Consider the following 26,207-nt stretch of genomic DNA (forward strand, 5'->3'; position numbering starts at 1 on the left):
GGCCACCACTGCCTAGTTTATAAGGTGCTGGCATCAAACCAGGGCTTTGTTGTGATGGTCAGCAAGTACGCTGCCAACTGAGCTACACCTACCTCTATGTTCTTTACCTAAAATGGATGATTTCATTTTAGGGGAGGCAGGCTGTTGAGATGTGATCCCAGACTGGCCTTGACCTTGTTCTAGATAGGCAGGGATGGCCTCTGTCACATGTGTGTCTCCCTGTGTCCTCTGTGGCTTACTTCCACGTCCAAGTCTTAAAAATATTGAACAAATTGCTTTCATCTCCAAGGTTTTTTTTTAATATTCTGAAATTGTTTGTGTTCCTATTTTTTAGGTATACACTGAAACTAATGGTTGATAAAGCAAGTTTGGGTTCAATAAAAAGGCTTTAAAGAACGACCAACTGCCTCAGAGAGGATGAGAGGGACTGGTGTCGGGAAGAACAATGGAAGGAAGGCGATTCTAGAAGAAAAGCCGTGTTTGTTCTGCCTGGGGTATGAGTCTAGTATGGTAAGGCATTTCCTTGCAGAAACCTTCAAGATTGGATGTCAGTATGTGAATTGACAGATGATGTGACTTTCTAGCTGTGGATAATGTTATAACAGTTAGAAGGCATAGCCTTGTTCTGTTATTGATAGTGTAACTTGGACTAGCCAGTTCATTTCCTTTTGCTGGCTGAATAGGGACAATAGACAGTGCTGTGCAGTTACCACACAACAGGTGACCTAAAGACAGGGCATGCAGTCTGCATAGCACAGTTGACAAAAACGTGTTCAGGTTCTAGTACTCCCCCTTCAAGTGTAAGAATTACCACTTAATATTACCTCCAAAAAGAGAAATTAATTTGTAAGTAGTATGTTACTTCTTTTGCTGACATATAGACTTCATTTGAATCAAATCTAATTTGAGAATCCAGAGAGACTTCAACCTGAGGACCTTAAATAGTAAACCTCCTGCTTACTCTTATTTCATTTAAACTATATCTTGTTGAACGCAATAGAAAATGGATGTTTGGAGCCTGTTTTGGGTTTCAGGTCTGTCTAGCTCTACAGCAGAATGAGAGGAGTTCAGCATCATCTGCCAACAGAAAAGATTTTATTTATATTACCATGCTAAGGCATATAGCAAATAAAGAAACATTAGCTTTTCTAAATGTAGTAAATCCATTTTTAGAGAACAGCAGGAAACCTCTATGTGAAGCACATCTTGTTGCCTCTTTCCTCAGCAAGACAGAAATCCATTACAGTGGTGGGGCTGAGAATTCAAGGCTTGCCCTCCTCTGCTCCCATCCTGGGGTAGGATGTCAGCATTCCAAATTCTCTTCCCCACTCTGACCACCCAGGTAGATTCCAGACAGTCACGAAATGGACTCCCTCTGTCCTTTCCTCTCATGGGAGGCTTTTTCATAACTGGCTACTGTCCAGAGTCTGCCCTTGATCCTGCTTGCCTGTTCATGTGATAGAGGCTGTTCATTGAAAGAGGAGAGCTGAAAAGGCCTGTAATTCCTTATGCACACCGTGAAGTGTTATATCCTGAGGTGGGAGTTTCTGTCAGGGAGCCACATAGGAGGGTAACATCTCCAGACCTAGACTGCATCCAAAATATCCAAGAAAAATAATGAATAGAAATCAAATTAAAGTTGAGTCCTGAAACATTACCCAAAAGAAACGATTCATTAGCCATGTTGTGGCTACATGAGATGCGCAATTGGTGTGTCCGTGGGCTTGTTATAGAAGTGAATGTGCTCTCTAGGAATTACACAGAAGAGATCAGTAGGGCAAGTCATACCGGGCAAAGAACTGACTCCATCATAATGGATGCAGAATCCTCAACACAGTATTGACAAACTGATCAGCACCTATAGAAACAGCTTTTGTGTCAGAATAGTATATAAATTGGTTTCCCTTCTAGAAAGCCAATCAATGTAATACACAGTAACAGCAGAATAAGAAACAAAAGCCCTATAATTATCTCAGTAGATAAAAAGAAAAAGCTCATTTAACAAAATTCAGCATAATGATAGTAAAAACATTTTATCAGCAATTAATATAAAAATGTATAGTTACCATGAGAGTACAATGTGGACAATCCTGCCCAGAGCACTGGTCCATGATGAGGGTTTGATGAGATCATGAATGCTGAGCTCCTTGATGGGATTAGTGGCCATTTCAACACAAGGACCCATTGGATACCTCACAAAGGCAGAGGAAGAAGACGGCCTTCTCTGAGCCAGAAAGAACCCTTAGCACAGCACTCCTAGCCACGCTGAGTCCTGACTGCAGTCTCGGCTTCTAGAACAGTGGAAAACAAACCTCCACCAATCTCTCTCCTTTCTCTTCCCCCTCTCCTCTCCTCTCTCTCCGCCTTTCAACAAGGCTTGTTGTGAGATTCATAAATACCTAAGATCTATGACCATCCTGTCTCAGTCACTCAGGTGACCTGTGCCGCTGAGCTTGGTATAAATGACTGTTGTAAGAGCTGAGTCGTGACAGCAGAGTCGTGAGGAGAAAGGAAACTGCTGTCCTACGGTTCAGAACTGAAGAAGGAGCACTATTCACAGGGAGCAGAATCTTACCTTTAGAATATAAGGATTCATTTTTAAAACTGTTTAATTATATGATATAAAAAGTTGATCAACATAAAATATTTTATATTTTTACATACCAGAAATGACCAAAACCAAAGTAGAATAAGGAGACACCACTTACCGAAAGAATGAAGGGCCGCTGAAATGGCTCAGCAGATAAAGGCACTTCCTCTGCTTTATCTGATGACCCAGGTTACATCCCGGGTTGCCGGGACCCACATAGTCAAAGAAAATCAAATTCTAAAAGTTGTCCTCTGACATCCGTAAGTACACTGTGACGTGTGTCTGTGTACACACACATAATAAAAAAATTTTTAATTAAAAAAAAGTAAAATATAAGCCGGAAATATCTTGTGCCTTTCATCCCTATATGCAGAAGACTGAGACAGGAGGATTGTGAATTCCAGGATACCTAGACAGTATAACAAGACCTTGTATCAAAAATAAGTAAATACATACTTACATACATACATACATACATACATACATACATACATACATACATAAAATACTTAGGCAGAAATGTAATAAGTATGAAATATGTACTCTGAAAACTGTAAAACATTCTTGAAAGAAGGAATCAAAATCTAAATCAATATCAATAAAATAAAACTACTCATATTTATAAAATACCCATGTCTTAGGTTAGGGTCTTATTGCTGTGAACAGACACTATGACCAATGTAAGTTTTTTTTTTTTTATAGCATATTTAATAAAGTATAATAAAAACATCATACAATTCCGTTCCTTTCCAATTGTCACTGTCCAATGTAAGTTTTATAAAGGACATTTAAGTGGGGCTGGCTTACAGGTCCAGAGGTTCAGTCCATTATCAAGGTGGGAGCATGGCAGCATCCAGGCAGGCATGGTGCAGGAGGAGCTGAGTTCTACATCTTCACCCACAGGAAGCCAGGAACAGACTGAGCATCCTCAAGCAGTTAGGACGAGGGTCTCCAACCAAGCCCACCCCCACAGTGACACACTTCCTCCAACAAGGCCACTCCTTCTAACAGTGCCACTCCCTGGGCCAAGAATATGCAAACCATCACAACCCGTGGTTGTGAATAAATCTATATTATTAAAATGCTACTACTTAGGACTAGAAAGATGGCCCAGCAGTTAGGAGCACAGGCTGTCCTTCTAGAGGACATAAATTCATTTTTCACCACCACCTGCATGGCACACAATCACCAGCAGTTCCAGCTCCTAGGGATCTGGGGCCTCTTCTGACCTCCCTGGGCACTAGTCATGCACATGGTACATAGACCCACATGCAGACCAAGACCCACACACATAACACATGTAGGTTTAAATGGTGATGCTCCTCCAACTAGTCCACAGACCAAACACTGTTCCAGTCAGGGCCCATCGGCCTGCTGTGAAAATAGGCAGAGTGGTTTTCTACCTCATGATATGTCAAAGAACCCAGAAGAGCCAGAAAAGTCTTTTTTTTTAAGATTTATTTATTTTATTTATATGAGTACACTGTAGCTTTCTTCAGATACACCAGAAGAGGGCATCCAATTCCCAGTTACCACATGGTGGCTCAAAACCATCTGTAATGAGATCTCATGCCCTCTTGTGTGTCTGAAGACAGTGACAGTGTACTCATGTACATACCCTCTTCTGGCCCTCTCAAACACTGTATACAGACATGCGTGCAAGTAAAACATCCATACATATAAAAATGAAAAGGAGCATTTTAAGGGAAACCTTGACGCTAGGATACAGCTCAGTTGCTAGTGTGCTTGTGTAGGATGCTTGAAGCCCTGGGTTCAGTTACTGCTTCCCCACTTGCAAGGCAAGGTGACATACGACTGTTAATTCTGCACCCAAGAGGTATAGGAAGCAGGATAAACAGTTTAGGGTTATTCATACTATAACAAATTCTCATATATCCTGACTTCATGTGCCCTGTGTCAAAAATGAAGAAAGTAACTAAGTAGGCTGACCAAGACGGAGATGTTGCCCATTGGCAGTGTTTGTCTAATGCATAGAAGACCCCAGGTTGGCCCGGGATACATTCTATTCCCCAAGAGGATCAAGACTTCACCGTCATCCTCTACTACACAGAATACAGTATTTAACTCTATCTGGGCTATATACAGTCCTGCCTCAGCATAAAACAGTATTGAAAAAATAACCTTTGTATATTAAAGCACACTGTCAAATAGTGGAAACAACCCCGAATGGGAAAAAAAACTGCACATCTCATAAAAGATTTGTTACTATGTATGTAAATAATATAGATCTAATAAAAACAGAGGCTCCAATTGAAAGTGGACAAAAGCTATGTACACACTTCTCCACAGATACCATGTAACTAAAAAGAGTGCGAATGCACACACACACACACACACACATGCACAAAATGCTCTGCATCATTAATGACCATAATAAAATTAGGGCTGAGGCATGTAGCCCACTGGTAAAATTGCTTGCCTAGCATGTTCAGGCTCTGACCTTGATCTCCAGCACTACCTAAGAGAAAAACAAAAGCTGCAACATTTTACTGCATTATAATAGCTAGAATAAAAAGTCAGTAAGTCTTGACAAGGGGGTGAGGGGATTAGAACCCTTGTAGGCTAATGCTGGCAAAATACTCTAGTAATTTCTCGAGGAGTTGGTCATAGAACCATGACATAAATCTTCCCTTGTACCGGAAAAGAGCAAAAGAGTTTGGCTGACACAAAAACTTGCACACTGATGTTCACAGTGTGGTATTTATCGTGGCTGAAAGGCAGGAGCAGCCCAGCTGTGCATCAGCAGATGGCGGATATGGAGTAAGGTATATAGTATATGGGATATTTTATAGTATACCTGTGGCCACAGAAAGGAATGAAGGATGATGGTTCAAGTACAAGGGTGGTGAACTTTGAATGGTAACTCTGTACAGGTAGAGAGCCATGGTGGAACAGATTGAGGAGCTAGCAAAGTGACAGCTGAGAGTGCAGTGTTTCTTCGTGAAGCCATGAGGACTGGTCCAACATGTACTGTGGTAGTTACTGCATATTCTGGGAATGCCCAAGAGCCATTGTGTGATAAATTGACAATTGAAATGAGCAAAGTGAGCCTTATTTATAATAGCCAGAAGCTGGAAAGAACCCAGATACCCTTCAACAGAGGAATGGATACAGAAAATGTGGTACATCTACACAATGGAGTATTATTCAGCTATCAAAAACAATGACTTTATGAAATTCATAGGCAAATGGTCGGAACTGGAAAATATCATCCTGAGTGAGGTAACCCAATCACAGAAAAACACACATGGTATGCACTCATTGATAAATGGCTATTAGCCCAAATGCTTGAATTACCCTAGATGCCTAGAACAAATGAAACTCAAGACGGATGATCAAAATGTGAATGCTTCACTCCTTCTTTAAAGGGAACAAAGAATACCCTTGGCAGGGAATAGAGGCAAAGATTAAAACAGAGACTGAAGGAACACCCATTCAGAGCCTGCCCCACATGTGGCCCATGCATATACAGTCATCCAATTAGACAAGATGGATGAAGCAAAGAAGTGCAGGCCGATAGGAGCCGGATGTAGATCTCTCCCGAGAGACACAGCCAGAATACAGCAAATACAGAGGCGAATGCCAGCAGCAAACCACTGATTTGAGAATAGGACCCCCGTTGAAGGAATCAGAGAAAGAACTGGAAGAGCTTGAAGGGGCTCGAGACCCCATATGTACAACTGTCCCGCGCTACGTCTCGCCAGCAGGAACGACGCGGCACACACAGGATCCTTCTACAGAAAAAGCTTTACTGCGTCTTGAGAGGGAGAGCATAAGCTTACAATGCGGAGACGCCGAGTGAGGAATAACCGTCCCTTATATAGGAAACTATCCTCGCCTAGGGCGTGTCACTCTCTCTGACTGGTCGCTGCCAATTATGCCAGATGGCGTACCATAACGTCGTGTCCCTTCGATAGGGAAGTTACCAGGCGCCTGCATATTGCCCTTTTTTTACTAGGTGCGTTCTGCCAGATGCTGGTGCCATCTTGTAATGGAGTATGTAAGGACAGCTCCTGGACAGCTCCTCACATCTCCCCCCTTTTCTGTTTTTTAAGCAAACAGGACACCCAGATATAGGAGGGCGAAGACAGAGGTCATATCCTCGTTACAAAGTTGGCGAACCTGTACAAGAGAGATACCCTTAGGCTGTTGTTGGGACCCAGGGCACTCCCCGACCCGTCCCTGCCATTTTTTAGGGGAGGGAAAACTGGGGCAGAAACCCTCATGTAATATGACATGCCTTCCAGGGAGCGTGTTTGGTAGAACTTCCCTGTGCGATGCTAAGCTCATCACCCCTCATGGGCTGCTCAAGCCGGACACTCTAATCCTGTGCAATGAACCCGAGGTTCTAGGAGTGCAAGAGCTGTCCAGCCCGGCGACCTGTTGCTTGAGCATAGTCAACCAGATATCAGCTGACGCTCCTTGTTCAAGGGCTACAAGCGCCTGGGCAATCACTACTTTGTCCTTTCTTGTTTGGGATCTCAATTTGCAAAGCAAACAGAGGAGTAACACTAATCCACAGCAGAGGATCACTCCAAAAGTCCCTCCACCCATTCCTTGAAATAAGAGACTGCTGAGGTGATCCAGGACGACAATCCCTCTGTCAAAGACAGGTCCAGTCAGGTAGAATTTACTTGAATGATGGTCACTCTCAGCTCCCGAAGTGTCTGTTCAAACTCCGAGGTCCAATTCTGTAACAGATGCTGTGAAAGACTCTTAGACAGATTAGCAGCTCGGGTAAATTTGTCATATATATGGAGGTGACACAAAAGGCCTGGGAGTTTTGCTCATAGCCAAGCTGGGCCAGTTGCCATAGAATGTCTAATTGCCATCTATACGTTGGTTGACAAGCATAAGGCCTCCCTATATCTGAGTATTGGCTGAGGCCTGTCTGTCCCGAAACCACAGAGGCGGTGGCGATAAATCATTGATAGTTTGGGTTGTCTGTACTGAATTTGACAAGACCAATGCCGAGGCAGTAACCGAGGCAGCGACTGCCGTCGTATAGCAATAATGCCAGCAATAATTGCAGAAGTACCAAATCTCTTTTCCTCTAAATAAGGTCATGGTCCCGGGGCATCAACAGGGATCGGGCTAAAGTGAGCCATGCGGGTAACTACTGCGATATTTTATATGAGTAGCTGTCCAGACAGAGGCAGCAGGTTTGATGTTCCCCATCCAGGAAAATGACAACCGTCCCTTTTCGCCCTTTCCTCCAAGTAGCATCACCATGGGCGTAAGTGCAGCTACCACTAACGCAATGTAAGGCCACCACCATAGAGAACTGTGGCATTAGCCACAATGTCCTCCTCACCAGTTCCCCATGTGGCCTCCCTTAACCAAGCAGAAGATTGATTATATAACATAATGCAAGGGAGATCAAAAGATGTTTTGTTGAATATGCCAAAACAAAGGCTGCCCTTAAGGGAATAGTCCTATTTTCTTTTAGTCGTTCAACCTGTGGATCCTTAGGTAAATAGGCCAACCCTAAATCCCTGTTAGTGGTACATCACCGGCATCGGGTGGAAAGGTTGACATTATTCCCCATCGTGGCTAGCCCTGCACCGTTGCTGGCATCCATGGAAGAAGAGTGAGGGAGGTGCAGGGGTCCCAGTCCTTCTTGATCACTTGCTGTGATGCTCCGAGTAAATCGTCCTGGGATCCATATGGGATTTTTCATTGTCCTGTGGAAAAACACAGACAGCTCCCCTGGATCTTATTAAAACAGGATCCGGGCCTTTCCATTCATTTGTTAATACATCCTTCCATTTTACTAATTCTTTTGTCCTCTTGGGCTCTGAGCAATGTCACTCAGCCGCTGTTTGTCCAGCTTCATCAAGATTTAAAAAATTTAAGGTAAAAAGGGCCAGAGCAGTGGCCACTCAGGGAGTGTTGGGGGAGTTCTATCATAATTCCCTTCTTTGTTTTATTAAATATGATTTGAGCGTCCGATGAGCACGCTCTATGATTCCCCTGTCCTTGAGGTTGTAGGGCAGGCCCGTCAGGTGGGTAACCTGCATCTGAGCACAAAACTGACGGAATTTTTGAGATGTGTAGGGGGCCATTGTCAGTTTTACACATTTTGGCTTTCCCCAAGCACTCCATGCTTCAAGGCAGTGCTGAATGACATGTGTTTTTTTTCTCCTGTAAGTGGGGTGGCATGTAGAATGCCAGAACATGTGTCTATAGATACATGCACATACTGTAATTTTCCAAAAGTAGAATTATGAGTCACATCCATTTTGCCAGATTTGCAATGGCTGTATTCCTCTCAGGTTGACCCCGATGTGAGGAACTGGGAGGAACTGGCAGCACTGTTGGCATTGGGTGACTATATCACGTGCCTCTTTTCTAGTTATAGAGAAGCGGCGGCGTAAAGTTTCTGAGGTGACATGGAAATTGCCATGAAAGGCTTTAGCGGCCTCTAAAGGAGAGGCCAGGGCCACAGCTATCATTTTTGTGGCTTTGTCAGCCAAATCATTCTCTGAACTCATTGGGCCAGGGAGTCCAGAATGGGCCCGTATATGAGTAATGTATACAGGGAATCTTCTATTTAATAGGATAATTTGGATTTTTCGGAAAATATCTGCCACCTTACTAGTGGTTTTAATTATACCGGTGGTTTCAAGAATACTAACAGCATTAACCACATAGGAGGAATCTGAAACAATATTTAGAGGAACCTGGAATTTTTCAATGACCTCCATGACCACTAGGCATTCTACCACTTGGGGTGAGGTTTCAAAATATTGTCGTGAGAATACTTGGGAGTTTACCACATATGCTCCCACCCCTGTTTTTGACCCATCCGTATACACCGTTATCCCCTCCTTTAATGGTCTGTGGGATGTGACGCGAGGGAAAACAATAGGTTGTGATTTTGCAAAACACAATAGGGGGTGTTTAGGATAATGATTATCTATCTTCCCTGTAAAGGATGTGAGCAGCACTGCCCAATCATCAGAGGTAGCGGCTAGAGTTTGGACCTGGTAGGGTGTATATGGGATAATCAAGGATTGGGGTGGAGTCCCAAAATGACAGATGGCAGCTTTTAGGCCCTTAATAGCCAGATGTGCTACTGCAGCTGGATACCAATCAATAATCTTCACAGGGGAAGCATGTGGATGGATCCATAACAGTGGATCTTGTTGCCATAAAAAACTGCAGTGGTAAATCCTTGGTATCTAGTACACAGAGTGAAAAAGGTAGAGACCAATCAATGCATTGCAATTGGGCCTGTTTTATGGCATCTTCTACTTTTAGTAAGGCCTTGGTTGCAGCGGGAGTTAGCACACAAAGGGAGGTGATGTGGCCGTCCCCTTCCAATATTTCGAACAAAGGTTTTAATTCCGCGGAAGGGATTTTCAAAAATGGTCTCAACCAGTTGATATCTCCCAAGAGCTTCTGAAAGTCATTAAGAGTATGGAGGTGGTCTCTATGGATTTCCAGTTTCTGGGGTATAATCTTGTCAGGGAAAATAATGGATCCTAGAAAATGACCTGTGTCAGCAATTTGGACCTTTTCTGTAGCAATATGTAAGTCCCATTGTTTAAGGGTTTTTTGTAATAAGGAATAGGCTTGTTTGAGTAATTCTAAGTCTTTATGACACATCAATATATCATCCATGTAATGGATTAACAGTAAATTTGGATAGGTCTCCCTGACTGGTTTGAGGGCTTCCTGAACATATAACTGACACATCATAGGGCTGTTGGCCATGCCCTGAGGTAGGACCTTCCACTGGTATCTTTTATCAGGTTCAGTATGATTAATTGATGGGACAGTAAAAAAGCAAACCTGGGCCTATCTGGGGGTAAAAGCAGAATAGAGAAAAACAATCCTTGATATCTATTATTACCAAATTCCAATCTTTTTTGTAGGGCCGAGAGTATAGGAAGGCCCCATGAATGGGTCAAGGGATTCCATCTGATCGTTAATGGTCCTCAAGTCATGGAGTAGTCGCCATTTTCCTGATTTTTTCTTATTACAAAAATTGGGGTGTTCCAAGGAGAGGTGGAGGGCTCCAAATGTCCCAATCTTAATTGTTCATCCACCAGTCCTGTAGCTGCCTGTAATTTCTCAGAGGTTAATGGCCATTGGGGAACCCACACCGTGTCCTCCGTCCTCCATGGTATGGGTCGTGCTGCCCCAATGGCGCCTAGGAAAAACCCAGGCCTTGTTTATGGGGGTTGGCGATCGGTTCAATGGGCGTGAGACAACCCTGTTCTAATCGCCCTAGGCCTTTCCCTTCCTTATAGCCCATCCTTGATATCATGTGGGCCACTTGTGGGGGGTATTCATTAGATAAGGTCAGTCCCATGGTCTGCATAACATCCCTCCCCCAAAGATTAACAGGCAGGGGAAGTACATAAGGAATAAATTGTCCCTGTCGGCCATCGGCAGTTGTCCAAGTTAGAGTGGCAGAGCTGATCATAGGGCATGACTGGTAGCCTAATCCTTGTAGTGAGTGAGAAGATTTTGTGGTAGGCCATGATTGAGGCCACCATTTTGAGGAAATTATACTTTTATCAGCCCCAGTATCCAGTATGCCTTCGAATTTCTTTCCATTAATTTCTAAGCTCAATTTTGGGCGGTTGTTAAGGTGAACCACCAAGTATGCCATGGGTCCCTTGGTATCCTGTATCGTGGCCTGGGAGCACGGAAGGAGTAATAACTGTGCTATTCTATCTCCTTTACTTATGGAAAAAACCCCATCGGGACTTGAACAAAGAATCTGAATATCAAGAGAGCGCTGAGCTTCAACAAGGCCTGGATGGACTATCAGTCCTTGTAGGGCGAGAGATCCTCTCCCAAGGACAAGGCCTATGGTTCCCGGGGGTAGAGGCCCCACAGTCTGAGCAGGAATTGGCTGAATGCCCATCTGGGGCATTAGAAAGAAGTCTGAGGCGGCACGCAGGTCCAATTTTGTGTCGGCTCTTGGGGGACCTCCTCTGCTGGGGTCGTGGCCCTGTGAAAGCGGTTCCCATATCTTTGAGGGCCCTGGGACCGGGGGCCCTGCCCGCTTTTTGACATCTCATTAGGTCGAGTCTCCAAAGGAGGGAGTAGTTTGCCTTTAATGTCTCTCACTGATCGGCACTGGTCAGCCCTATGGTAGCCTTGCCACATCGGACACAGAGGGTTACAGAACCCTGTCTCTTTTTGTCATCCTGCAGTCTCTTTTTAGATGGCCTGTTTTCCCACATTGAAAGCATGATCTTTTATCCGTCCCTTTAACGGGGCGTCGCTGGAACTGGAGAATGGCAGCCGCCAGGCCTGAGTTAGTTAGGGGCCCTCCAAGTTCCCTGCAAACTCTAAGCCAATCCTGTAGCCCTTTATTTCTTCGGGGGGCTATGGCTATTCGGCACTCCTGGGTGGCTTGCTCAAAAACGAGCTGTTCTATTAGTGGTGCTGCTTGTTCAGGATGCCAAAGATTAGTCCTGCAGCCTCTGTCATTCTAGCTACAAAATCTGAGAAATTTTCCTGGGGTCCCTGAACGATTTTTGTAAGTTGATTATCAATCCCTCCTCTCCTGGACAGTGCCTTCCAGGCTCTAATAGCCGTGCTGGAGACCTGAGCATAGGTGCCCCAGTGGTAAGCAGACTGATCAGCTGCAAAGCGGCCCTGTCCTGTTAAGAGTTCGAAAGTCCATTCTTGTTGCTCAGGTATTAAGGCCGTAGCATTCGCTCTGGCCTGTGTTTGGGCTGCCTCATACCAGAGCGCTTTCCATTCCATGTATTGGCCCATGCTGGCAAGGGCTGCCTTAGCAATCATCTGCCAATCAGCTGGTGTCAATGCTGTCATGGCCAACCTGTCGAGTTGTGTTAGAGTAAAGTTGGCCGTGACTCCATACTTTCTAACTGATTCCGCTAATTCCTTAATCTGATTATATTCAACAGGGGCATGGACCCGTCCTCCCTCCGGAGTCTCAAAGATAGGAAATGTCATACTCAGCTTTCTTCTCACCTTCTCGGGGACTAGTGAGAAGGCGTGTGAGCGTGTCTCATATGGAGGGGGCGCCGTTGGTGGCGGCCGTGCTAGAAGGCTTCTATTACTTCCCCTACATTCATCGGGGTAATATCTTTCCTCCTCATCTAGCTCAGCCTCCTCCTCTGAGTCTAAGGTTTTATTTTCAGAGCTTTCAGAACTGTCGAGGTTCAGCGCTTCTAGCTCTTTCACAGGGTATAGGCTGGCTCCCCCTCCTGGTTTATGTGTAGAGGAGGAAGTGCTGGAATCTGAAAATTTCAACGCTCCTTTGTCTGCGGACTTACCGGGAGGGCACTTTTTCTTTCTTAGGACGTCTTTTTTCTTGCGCGCGCCCAACCTCTCACTACGTTCGGTTTCTGACAGACTTTCTCGGACTACCTCGAGAGTGGCCTGTCCTTCTATTACTGCTGCCTTACATGTTTCATCCTTTAAACAATTCTTAACCAGCTTCCATATAGCTTTGGTCCCTAGGCGCAGATCCTCTTCCGCCAATTTTCTGTCAAGGTCTTTTCCAAGTTTGTTCCATGAGGCAATCGTAAACGAGCCTGAACAGGCAAACCAAGGCGCCACCCTCTCCACCTCCTTCACAAAGTTTTTAAGTGTTCCTCCTCCAATTTTGATGTCCCTCTGCTTTAACACTGTTTCCAAGGCTGTGACCACAGACTGTGAGGATCCCATGATGGGCCAGGAACGCCGGGACTTATCTCGTCCGTCTGACAAGGCATGAGGTGAAAGGGTAGAGACAGACACGCTGCTCTCTTATGTATGGGGAGTCTTACACGCGCCTCCCGACGGTTGCCGCTTATCTCGTCGGCCTTATCGCGTCCTTGCTCCTCAACAGTCAAAATCGAAGGTAAAAGGGAGCTGCGCGAAGCTCACTTATATACAAGAGACTGAGACGCGCCTTCAGCTGCTGTGATCGTCCTTTTAACAGCGAAAACGGTAAAAACAGAACATAAAGAGTAGGGTGGCTCCCAGGACAAATACTATAGCCTCAACAAATCCTTCCCAAGGCGGTGACAATCCCAGACCAAAGTCCAAGAGAGGGCTGCCTCTCGAACGTATCTACCTGTAGTTCTGAATCCTCCTTGTCGCCAAGGGATCTCCGAAGGTGCTGACGATGGCGAGGTCTTTCCCCCCGGTTTTGGCACCAGATGTCCCTTTCACGTCTACCAGCAGGAACGACGCACACACAGGATCCTTCTACAGAAAAAAGCTTTACTGCGTCTTGAGAGGGAGAGCATAAGCTTACAATGCGGAGACGCCTTTAGTGAGGAATAACCGTCCCTTATATAGAAAACTATCCTCGCCTAGGGCGTGTCACTCTCTGACTGGTCGCTGCCAATTATGCCAGATTACGTACCATAACGTACGTGTCCCTTCAAGTAGGGAAGTTACCAGGCGTCTGCGTATTGCCCTTTATACTAGGTGCGTTCTGCCAGATGCTGGTGCCATCTTGTAATGGAGTATGTAAGGACAGCTCCTCGGACAGCTCCTCACATCTGTGAGGACAGCTCCTCAGACAGCTCCTCACATACAACAATGCCAACAACCAAAGCTTCCAGGGACTAAGCCACTACCTAAAGACTATACATGGACTGACCCTGGACTCTGACCTCATAGGTAGCAATGAATATCCTAGTAAGAGCACCAGTGGAAGGGGGAAGCCCTGGGTCCTGCTAAGACTGAACCCCCAGTGAACTAGACTGTTGGGGGAGGGCAGCAAATGGGGGAGGATGGGGAGGGAATACCCATGAAGAAGGAGAGGGGGGAGGGGGATGTTTGCCTGGAGACCGGGAAAGGGAATAACACTTGAAATGTATATAGGAAATACTGAGGTTGATAGAAAACAAAAACAAAAACAAAAACAAAAACAAAAGCAAAAACAAAAAAAAACAATGACTTTATGAAATTTGTAGGCAAATGGTTGGAACTGGAAAATATTATCCTGAGTGAGCTAACCCAATCACAGAAAGACATACATGGTATGCACTCACTGATAAGTGGCTATTAGCCCAAATGCTTGAATTACCCTAGTTGCCTAGAACAAATGAAACTCAAGACGGATGATCAAAATGTGAAGGCTTCACTCCTTCTTTAAAAGGGGAACAAGAATACCCTTTGCAGGGAAGAGAGAGGCAAAGATTAAAACAGAGACTGAAGGAACACCCATTCAGAGCCTGCCCCACATGTGGCCCATACATATAGAGCCACCCAATTAGACAAGATGGATGAAGCAAAGAAGTTCAGACCGACAGGAGCCGGATGTAGATCTCTCCTGAGAGACACAGCCAGAATACAGCAAATACATAGGCGAATGCCAGCAGCAAACCACTGAACTGAGAATGGGACCCCGGTGGAAGGAATCAGGAAAAGGACTGAAAAGGCTGAAGGGGGCTCAGGACCCCATATGAACAACAAGGCAAAGCACCCAGGGCTCCCAGGGACTAAGCCACTACCAAAGGACTATCAAGGGACTGACCCTGCACTCCGACCCCATAGGTAGCAAGGAATACCCAATTAAGGGCACCAGGGAAGGGGGAAGCCCTGGGTCCTGCTAAGACTGAACCCCAGTGAACTAGACTGTTGGGGGAGGGCGGCAATCGGGGAGGGGTGGGAGGGGAACACCCATAAGGAAGGGGAGGGGTGAGGGGGATGTTTGCCCGGAAACCGGGAAAGGGAATAACACTCGAAATGTATACAAGAAATACTCAAGTTAATAATAATAAAAAAAGAAAAAGAAAGAAATGAGCAAAGTGTGCAGAAACTGAACCACATCTCATTAAAACTTTCTGAAACGGCTGGAGAGGTGGCTCAGAGGTTAAGACCACTGACTGCTCTTGCAGAGGTCTTCAGTTCAATTCCCAGCAACCACATGGTGGCTCACAACCATCTGTGATGGAATCAGATGCCCTCTTCTGGTGTGTCTGAAGACAGCTACAATGTACACATATACATAAAATAAATAAATACATCTTTTAAAAAAACCTTTCTGAAAAAGAGCCTAGGCAATCTATTATTCACCATGGTGATTAATCTTGTCTGTCAGCTGGAAAGGATTTAGAATCATCACGAAAACAATCTGGGCGCATCTGTAAGAAAATTTTAGATTGGATCCAGGTGGGAAGTCCTAACCTTGTGGGGAGGATCACTGTCTCCTGGGCCTGGATCCCAGACTCCTGGAAAGGAAGAAGGGGTGCTGAACAGCTCTCCTCTCTCTGCTCCTTGGCTGTGAACTCCATATGCTCAGCTGCCTCATGTTCCTGCTGCCAAGATGTTCCTCACAGGAATGGGGCAGACCTTCCTTTATTAAGTTGTTTGCTATGTCGTCACCAACGAGACACTACCAGATCTGTCCAGTAACTAGCATTTTCCGCTGTGCATTGCCAGGTCAACTGAAGTGGTGGGTTGGAGTCAGAGAAAACTCATTGAAATTTTTCATAATTAAGTGAAATTTTTCTTCTCATATTTATTTAAAGGGCAATTCTCCATTCTAAAGCTAAGCAACTCATACATTTTAAAACACCAATCTCCATTGCTTGGTGGACACTTTTGCTTTATTTTGTAGTGATCAGTCCCGTCTCCTTTAACACTCCCAGGGCGTCTACACCTCGAGGGTCCTGATGCTTCAGGAGTTCTCAGTGCACATCGGGAAGCTGAACGCTGAGGCTGTTCGAGGTCAGTGGGCCAACCTCTCATGGGAACTGCTTTATGCCACCAACAATGATGAGGAGCGCTACACCAAGCTCACCCACTCCTGCTGAGGAACCTCACTGTGCAGGCCGCTGACCCTCCCTTAGGATATCCAATCTTCTCTTCCAAACCTCTCCATATACATTTGTATTAGTTCATTTCATCATCCAAATGCAAGCACATCAGAGGAGGCTCTAACTGAAAAGTAGGAGTGTAAGTGTTGTAATTTCCCGAGACTCTCATTGCCCCAAGAATGCCCGAGAGGAAACCTAAGGTCTGTGGAGCTACTTCTCAGCCATTTGAATGACTCAAACAACAGCTCCTCTGTGTCTCACATGGGTAAAGTCGTTGGCCAATATTTGTGCTGTATGAATTCTGATTGGTTTTGGTACCTAGAGAAATTTGTACAAGATTAGATGGTTTTTTACTGCTTTGTCAAATGTCTAAATGGTGATGTGTCTTTTAAAAAGTCAACAGGTATGTAATTACATAGTTAAAGGACATTCATATCAGTGTTTTTAAATATTAATGGGTCCTTTTAATGGTTAACATAGCATGTACATATATTTATTTGAAATGTAATTAATGTTTGGTATTTTCAAATATACTGTTTTAGCATTTAACATGGTGTGAACTGTTGCATTCAGTGTATTCATTTTTCATATACTTTGTTTGGAAACCGTAAGCACTTGAAATAAAATCTCACCAGCTAACTTTTGTTCTTTGTGTTGGGTGATGAATACCTGTGTGAATAGGGGCCTACCCATGCTTGTGGAGGCCCGAGGTCAACCTCAGGCAGCATCTCTCTCAGGGATGTGGGGCTTGCTGAGTTGGCTAGGCTGGCCAGCCAGTGAGGCCCATCCTGTGTCCACCTCCCCAGCAGTGGGATTGGAAGTACATGCCTCCATGCATGGCTTTGTCCATGAGTCTGGAGAACAACTTCAGGTCTCCATACCTAGAGGGCAGTCAGTTCACCAACTGAGAGACCGTGCCAGCCTCTCTCCAACAAAGTACTATCCATCTTTCCACATATTTCTATCAAATGTAAATGAAACAGGACCCTCATTCACCATGTGTCTCCCAAGCTGAAGACATCCCATAGTTCTGACTCCATACACAATACTGACAACTGACTTACCCAGTGGGCCACCAGTGCTGTAAGTATACGAGCTAAAACTTTGGAACGAAGGGAAACTTCCATAAAGTGATCAGAATGCCATCATTATCCTCTCGCTGCCTAGAAATGAATTAGTTACCTAGAGGGAAGAAAGACGATGGGTGTGAGACTCGGCAGATGGGAACCTGCTTTAGTCCTTACCTGATTTCTAACTAAACCCACAGGAACTCCCAGAATCTCAAGACAATAATGCATTATCTTTAGAAATGACTGAGATTATTAACATGTGCTGGTTATAGTTGTAATTAACACAGTTACCGGACCAGTTCATCTTACACTAGTTTAATGATCTGGCTGTGGTTTATCTGATTGGATTTATTAGATGGGCAACAATATAACTGTTCTCGTGCAGAAATCTGTCCGTGTGAGGTTAAACACTCTTTATAATGATCATGTTTAGGGGGATTACTGGGATTGCCCCCCAAATGACAGCAATTTTAAATTGTTTGAAGGTTTTCATGGGTAACATGGAATGCCAAGCCAAGCTTCAACTCCCTTGGCCTCGCCTCCCTTGCTTTGCATTATTCTAAAAGGATCACATATTTACATATTTACCCAGCTCGGTTTGGGTTTGTTGTTTTTGTTTGTTTGTTTGTTTTTGTTGTTTTGTGGTTTTTTTTTTTATTCTTGTTTTTTTGGGTTTTTTTTTTTTTGGTTTTTTGGTTTCAGGTTCTGGTTTGTCTTTTTTTCAATTGTTTGTTTTAGTGATTTGAATATTTTTTTTTTTTACTTTTTATTGATTCTTTGTGAATTTCACATAATGCAACCCAGACCTATTCCTCTCCCCATCCCTCCATACTCACCCTCTGCTCTTGCAGCCTCCCCTTAAAGAAAAAAATAATAATTAAAAAATAAAGAGCATCTTGCTGTGGAAGCTGCAGTGCGTTATGCAGTACACCCTTTTACCTTAACAGTTTTCCTTGCAAAGGCTCATGTCGGGGACCGGACTGCGGGACTAGGCAAAGCTAGTGCCCTGCCCTGAGCAGATTCCTGAGAAGGGCTTGATCTTTTCAAAGAAAGAACAGGTTCCCGGAAGACTGTTGCCTCACTGTCTAAGAAGAATATATTGCGGTTTAGAGATTCACCTTACGTCCTTGGGCACTTCCCAGTTCTCCCCCCCCACCCCTGCCCTAAGCTTTAGTTCCTGCTTCAGTTCCTGCTTCAGGGCTTTAAATGCTGTACACTCCTCTCAATAAACGGACCTTGACAAGGACACTGCTTGGTCTCGCTCCTCTTTCTCACCCATTCCTCCTCAGTTTTGGATCCCCCTCGGTTTCTGTAAATTACGAAGCCCCTGCAGGCAGGGGCAAGTGGCGCCCGAACAGGGACCCAAGGCAGGGATCCTCTCCAGACAGAAGGCAATTTTGTGACCCCCACTTGGCAGGGAACTAAGCAGACGGACACCGTGGACTGACTCAATCGAAAGTGAATGCACCGTGTCGTAGATCACACGCTCTTGCCACTCACCAGAGAAAGTCGAGAACAGGTAAGAAGGACTTCTGTCTCATTGGGAATGGGCCAAAATCTCTCTAAGGAAGCGGTCTTTGTTCAAGACTTGAAGGCTTCCCTCAGGGAAAGGGGAGTTAGAGTTAAGAAAAAGGATCTTGTTAAATTTTTTATCTTTATATCTGGTTTGTCCTTGGTTCATTATTGAGGGACCAGATATTAGCCCGTATAGGAGGGAAAAGGTTGGTAGATGTTTAAATGATTTGTTAAAAGAAAAAGGATCTGAGGCAATTCCTTTCCAGACCCTTAGTTATTGGACACTCATTAGAGACATACTTAAGTCCTCGGGAGAGAAGGGAAAGATTATCTCTTTAGCAAAGGACTTTATCAAACCCCTTTCACAACAGGGTTCCCGTTCCTCCGTTAATCCCCGAGAAGAGACAGAGACAAAGAATAGAGAAGGCTCCCCTTGCCCCTCGGTCACCACAGATATTCCAACTTCGGGTCCTCCCGGGGCATCAATGGCCCTTACCCACCCCTGCCGCTGCCAACGGAAAGAGAAGACACCCCGGGACTTGCCTTCCCAGTGTTACAAAAGCCTTCCTTTCCTCCCAATAAATTGACACCCTCTGAGGAAAGCGATCTTGAAGAAGAGGCCGCTCGCTATTGCAACCCTGACTGGCCTCCTCTAGTCTCAGTCACAGCACCACCCCCTTACTCCCTAACCTTTTATGCCCCAGTTCTCCCTGTCCCTTCCGTCCCCATTGACCTTTTGCTAAAAACCAAAGATGATTTGACTAAACAGGTTGTCGCTCTGAGAGACGTTCTATCACTACAGAAGGAGTTTGCTAAACTCAACTCAGAGCTCTCCTCCCTACAGAAAACCATTGGCGATACTGTCTTTTCCTATCCCCCACCCCGGCCTATTAAGACTTCTGGTCAATGGGCCAGACACAATTCAAGGACCTCCAAGGTACTGGCCTTCCCCGTCATTACTAGACAACGGGCCAGAGAAACCCAGTCATCTGATGAAGAATCAAGAAGTGATAGAGAGGAGGGAGAAAAAACCGGGGGTGAGGGAGAAGAAGAAGTAGAAAAGGATAGTGAGGAACAACGAGATTTGTCACAGGAAACGGTAGAATTTAAAAGACTCAAATTTAAGCCCCTTAAGGAACTTAATAATGCTGTTAGGACCTATGGCCCTAATGCCCCTTTTACACAATCCATGCTTGAAGCCCTCTCAGGAGGCGGATACCTCACCCCAGGAGAATGGTTCAGAGTAACTCAGGCAGTTCTCTCTTGAGGACAGTTTTGTCATGGAAAGCTGACTTTTTCGACTGCTGCCAGACGCGATGGGAAGGAATCAGAAAGATCCCCAGGCCCCGGAGGCAGCTTGGACCTTTGACAAACTTACTGGAGAAGGAAAATACGTGTCAGAGGGCCATCAGCTCAGGTTACCTATAAGACTCTTGGCTCAAGTTAAAGAGGCCGTCCTGGGGGCCTGGAAGGCTGTCCCCTACAAAAGGACCCTTACAACACCCCTCACTAAAGTCATCCAGGGCCCTCAAGAACCGTTTAGTGAATTTGTTGCTAGATTGCAGGAGGTTGCAGAAAGGGTTTTGGGTTCCGGAGAAGAGGACAATAGTCTCCTTAAACAAATTGCTTATGAAAATGCTAATTCGGCTTGCAAGTCCGTCCTTAAGGGACAAACAAAAAATAAAATGCTTCAAGATTTGGTCAGGCTCTGCGCCGATGTTGATATGTTTTCTCATAAGGTCACCCAGAGCATCAATTTGGCTATCGGAGCGGCTCTCCAAGTAGCTAAAGGCCCAACCTCCAATAAAAATTGTTCTAAATGTGGTCAACCAGGACATTTTGCTAGACAATACCGATTGATTCAGAGGACGGACCAGAGAATGAGAGACTCTTTGGATAAGATACTGGCTCTCCATCTCCCTGGTCCCCTTCCAGCCACACCATGCCCTCGCTGTAAGAGAGGAAAACACTGGGCTAATCTATGTCACTCCAAAATGGACATTTCTGGTAATCCCCTCCCGCCCCCTCAGGGAAACGGGTGGAGGGGCCCTCCTTGGGGGGCCCCGAAAACCATTCACTTCCAGCCCACCTCTGTGGCATCTCAGATACCTGCCCCAGGGCCAAACACTCCCCTCCCTTCCTCAGAGCTACCTCAGGAAGCACAGGAGTGGAATTGTGTGCCGCCGCCAATACAGTATTGAGGCCTGAAGATGGCACACAAATTGTTCCTTCTGGAATGTTTGCCCCCTCCCCCGCCTCCTGATACCTTTTTCCTGATCATGGGACGAGCCTCGTCTGCCCTGCAGGGGGTCATCATATACCCCACGGTGGTCGATAACGACTACACCAGAGAAATGCAGGTACTGGCTACCGCCACCTCTGGCCCTATGACCTTAAAGGAGGGACAAAGGATTGCCCAGGCTTTCCCCCTGCCATTAGACCGGCGCTACCCGTCTCTCCAGGACCACTGTGGTGCTACCCAACCTGGCTCTTCGGATGCTTTTTGGGACCAGACAATTACCAATGAAAGGCCTTCTCTTAAGCTAGACAACCAATGGTTTCTGGGCATTGTTGATACTGGGGCTGATGCTACTGTCATATCTAAAGATCACTGGCCCTCATCTTGGCCTCTTCAGCCGTCACTCATGCATCTGCAAGGGATCGGCCAATCTAAAAATACTCTCCAAAGTTCTAAGTACCTAAAATGGGAGGATTCTGAGGGGCACTCAGGCTTGATCCTGCCTTTTGCCATCGAAGCCCTCCCGGTAAACCTTTGGGGCCGTGATTTATTAACTCAACTGGGTTTGGTTATGTGCAGCCTGAATGAGATTGTTACTCGACAAATGCTTCAACAGGGATTCCATCCTGGAAAAGGCCTGGGCAAAAGGAACAAGGAATAAGAGCACCCATAATACCTTCTCCCAAAAAAAGATCACACAGGATTAGGCTATCAAAATTTTTCCTAAGGGCCACCTCACCACCTGCACTACAAGCAGACAAAATTACTTGGAAAGATGACAAAGCTGTCTGGGTTGATCAGTGGCCCCTTTCTAGTATCAAAGTGACTGCTGCTCTTGAGCTTGTGCAGGAGCAATTGACTGCAGGACACATTGAGCCCTCCACATCTCCTTGGAACACGCCTATTTTTGTTATAAGAAAGAAAACAGGAAAATGGTGGTTATTACAAGATCTCAGAGAAATAAATAAGACCATGGTTCCCATGGGGGCATTACAACCTGGCCTTCCTTCCCCTGTGGCTATCCCCAAAGGTTATTTTAAAATTATTGATATAAAAGACTGTTTCTTTTCCATTCCATTACACCCTGAGGACTGCAAACATTTTGCTTTTAGCGTGCCCATTGTCAACTTTGTGGGCCCTATGCCACGTTTCCAATGGCTAGTTCTACCCCAAGGCATGGCTAACAGTCCTACCCTCTGTCAGAGATATATTGCTCAATTGTTGACCCCTTTCATCTCCAATTTCCCTCTCTTTACATTACTCATTACATGGATGATATTCTTGTGTCAGGAAAGGACCCTGAGATGGTCCATTTAGTCTCCCAATAGCTCATAGAGGCCTTCCAGCAATGAGGCCTTCAGGTTGCTCCTGATAAGGTACAAATACATCCACCTCAGTTGTTCTTGGGCTTTGAGCTCTTTCCACATAAGATTAGTTCCCAAAAGGTACAGCTTAAGAGGACTTCCCTCCTTACACTTAATGACTTCCAACGACTCTAGGGCGATATTAATTGGCTTTGCCCTTACTTAAAGCTCACCACCGGACAGCTTAAGCCCCTTTTTGATATCCTCTGAGGCAACTCTGATCCTACCTCACCTCGTTGCCTTACGTCTGAGGCCTCTGAGGCCCTCTCCTTGGTCTAGGAGGCTATTGCTAACCAAAAAATCACTTATTCCCCCACACACATCATCCATTACTTTTTATAGTCCTCTCCACACCCCTTGCCCCTGCTGCAGTTCTCTGGCAAGGATGTTCCCTCTATTGTGTACATTTGCCTGCCTCTCATAACAAGGTCCTGCCGACCTACCCCTTATTGGTGGCACAGATTATACGTCTTGGAAGAGAACGTAATTGTTTGGTAAAGATCCAGATGTCATGATTCTTCCCTATAGCCCATCTCAGTCCTCCTGGCTTGGTCAACACATGGAAGAATAGGCAATCAGCTGTGTTGCCTTTCAGGGTAAGATAGATAATCATTATCCTCCAGATAGATTAATTCAGTTTTTTGGTAAGCTTTCTGTTCCTGTTTTTTTCACAAAGGTTACTTGCACTCGCCCCCTGCCCAGGGTCCATCTTGTTTTTACCTACGGTTCCTCTAATGGCCAGGCTGCCTTTTCCATTAATGGCAAGGTACATCAAATATCCACTCCCTCGGACTCCGCACAGTTGGTAGAGCTCCGAGCTGTCCTTGCAGTATTTGAGACCCTACCCAGATCACCCTTTAACTTGTACACAGATAGCTCTTATCTTGCCTTTTCCATTCTGTTGCTGGAGACGGTACCTTATATTCCCACCACCAATGCCGCTCCTTTGTTTGTCACTCTACAAGAGCTTATTCATAAACTCTCTCACCCGTTTTATGTGGGACATGTCCAAGCACATTCAGGCCTGCCGGGCCCCCTGGCTGAAGGCAACAATGCCATAGATCACATCTCCCGACTTGTAGCCTTGCCCCAGGAGGCTTCTATAACCCCTTTGACCCTGGCCCAACAGGCACATGATCTACACCATCTTAATGCACACACCCTTAGGCTTAAGTTTAAGATCACCCACGAACAGGCCAACCAGATAGTTCGTAATCTCAAAGGCTGTGTAAACTTGCTACCTGACCCTCATCTGGGGGTCAACCCCCGTGGATTGTTCCCCAGAGAGCTTTGGCAGATGGATGTTACTCATATCTCCTCCTTTGGAAAGTTAAAATATCTTCATGTTACTAGAGATACCTTTAGTGGTTTTCTATTTGCATCCCTTCAGGCAGGAGAGGCCACCAAGCACGTTAACAGCCATGTTCTGGACTGCTTGGTGGTGTTCCCACAACCTAAAATTATTAAAACAGATAATGGACCAGGATATATTAGCTCTAGTTTTAAAAACTTTTGCTCCCAATTTGGCATTAAACATATCACGGGCATTCCTTATAATCCTCAGGGACAGGGTATAGTTGACAGAGCTCATCAAACCCTTAAAAGTATGATCCACAAATTACAGTCAAATGGGGGAATATTTTCCCCCTCCCCGGTAATCACAATAATTTAATAAATCATGCACTTTTTGTCCTTAACTACCTTATCATGGACAAGGATGGAAAAACTGCAGCAGACCACCTGTGGCACCCCCATACTTCTTATGATTATGCACGAGTCCTATGGAAGGACCTGTTAACATCCCAATGGTATGGCCCTGATCTGGTCCTCATTTGGGGAGGTGGATCAGCCTGCATTTATGATTCAAAGACTGGGGATGCCCGTTGGCTACCCGAGCACCTTGTTAAGACCTTTAGCCCACCCAGGGACAACCCTGAGGAAAAGTTTAACAATGCTTAATTACAGACCATGCTGACCATGTTCCCCTACATCTGGATCCTTGGAAGCATCATCAAGCCTGACCTGGTACATCGCCTCACCAGATTTTCTTCATCCTATGAATCAAGAACAAATAGAGTCACAATTTCCCAGTAAAATGACAGCAGTTACTAAATATCATATAGGACAAAACATCAGGTAAGAAATACCAGTTTATGATCAGGGAAAATAAATCATAGAAATGAGGCAAAATTTTCACCCTGAGGTTTATGTAGAAGACATTACAGATAGGCCATTGATTCTCTATGAAGGCATGGCAAGAATACAGCTATAAAAATTATTAATCCCTAACCAGAATTACTACCCTGCCTTTAAGCATTTAAGTTCCCGGATAAAAGACATACAAACTTTATGTTTACAATTAGCCTTTACAATTATGTTTACAGTAAGCTTCAAAAAAGCTGACTAAACACCCCCTACGATATCAGTGTATACTTTCCTATCAATAACACCAGATTCTTACTCTTACCATGATTCATCTGGGCTGGCCTCAACTCCAATTGGCCAGCCCTTGGTGCCACATTTTTTTTTTTAATGACTCAGTTAACCCATGGGGACTTATCCTTGTGGTTCTCCTCCAACACTAAGTGAGGAAAACCTAAACCTCACCTAAGTCTATTCTGTTCAGCTATTGGTTGTTGGCATATTTTTTACAATCAAAGATAACTTGGAGGCAGGATCTGTTGGCCTGCAGATTCCAGGTCTTAGGGGCCCACACTTAGCATTACAATACATGGACAAGACAAAACCAAAACAGGAAACCTCTCCCATTCATGGTGGACTGCCCTGTATGCTCTCAACTTGGTTCCATCAAAGTTGAGTTTGGGCTGTCTTCCCCGAAGAGCATGTTTCCTGACACAGTATCCATGGATAAGTGACACAGTAACACACTAACAAGCTTCCATTGTTTCTTCTCCATTATTTGATATAGAAGACTGTTGGTCACAGACACTGCCTCTGAGTAGTATAGCTCTATCAGATCCTTAAAAACATCCAGGTTGTTACCTAAAGGAAAGGAAAACAGGAATCCTTCAACATTCCTGACCAGCACACGAATTCAGTTAAATAAAATCAGAAAGGGACCCTGTGGAGATGTTCTGTGAAATGATCAATAGAATTCCTAGTGAAAGCTAACCATGTTGTTACCTTCAGAGACTAATATTAAATTATACAAGTCAATAATAAAATTCTATATGGAGTTGGGGAGATGGTTCAGTGGGTAAAACAGTTAATGTACAAGTAGGAAGACCTAAGTTCAGATGTCCAACACCCAATTAAAAGATGGGAGCAACCAGATATGTTTGTAACCCCAGAATTGGATGGAGTAGTAAATAGGAAAAATTCCAGGATCTTCCTGTCTAGATGGTTCAGGACAAAACCAAGCTCCAGGGTCAATGAGAGACCCTGCCCCAAATAATAGAGAGCAATAGAGGAAGGCAGTAGACATTTTCCTCTGACCTTTACTCTTACTCCCAGGGAGGAAAAAAAAGGCAGACAGAGACAGAGAGACAGAAAATCAGAATTTGTCTGATTTTATCTATGAAAGTCATATCTTTAGTAACTTTTTTTTTGAGAAGTACAAATGTCAAAGTAGCAATAAAATTTAAGGGTTTTTTCTTCACATCGAAGAATTAGGTATTTATAATGGTATGAAAAATA

The 26,207-nt window shown here is 44.8% G+C and overlaps 1 pseudogene; it reads left to right on the forward strand.

Annotated features, from left to right (window-relative positions):
• The window catches only part of LOC116906128, a 33,131-nt pseudogene extending 16,138 nt beyond the window's left edge, over window positions 1-16,993 (forward strand).
• Window positions 16,994-26,207: the final 9,214 nt, after the last annotated feature.

The sequence above is a fragment of the Rattus rattus genome, chromosome 7, assembly GCF_011064425.1.
Source record: "Rattus rattus isolate New Zealand chromosome 7, Rrattus_CSIRO_v1, whole genome shotgun sequence".
In the NCBI taxonomy this organism is placed as follows: Eukaryota; Metazoa; Chordata; class Mammalia; order Rodentia; family Muridae; genus Rattus; species Rattus rattus.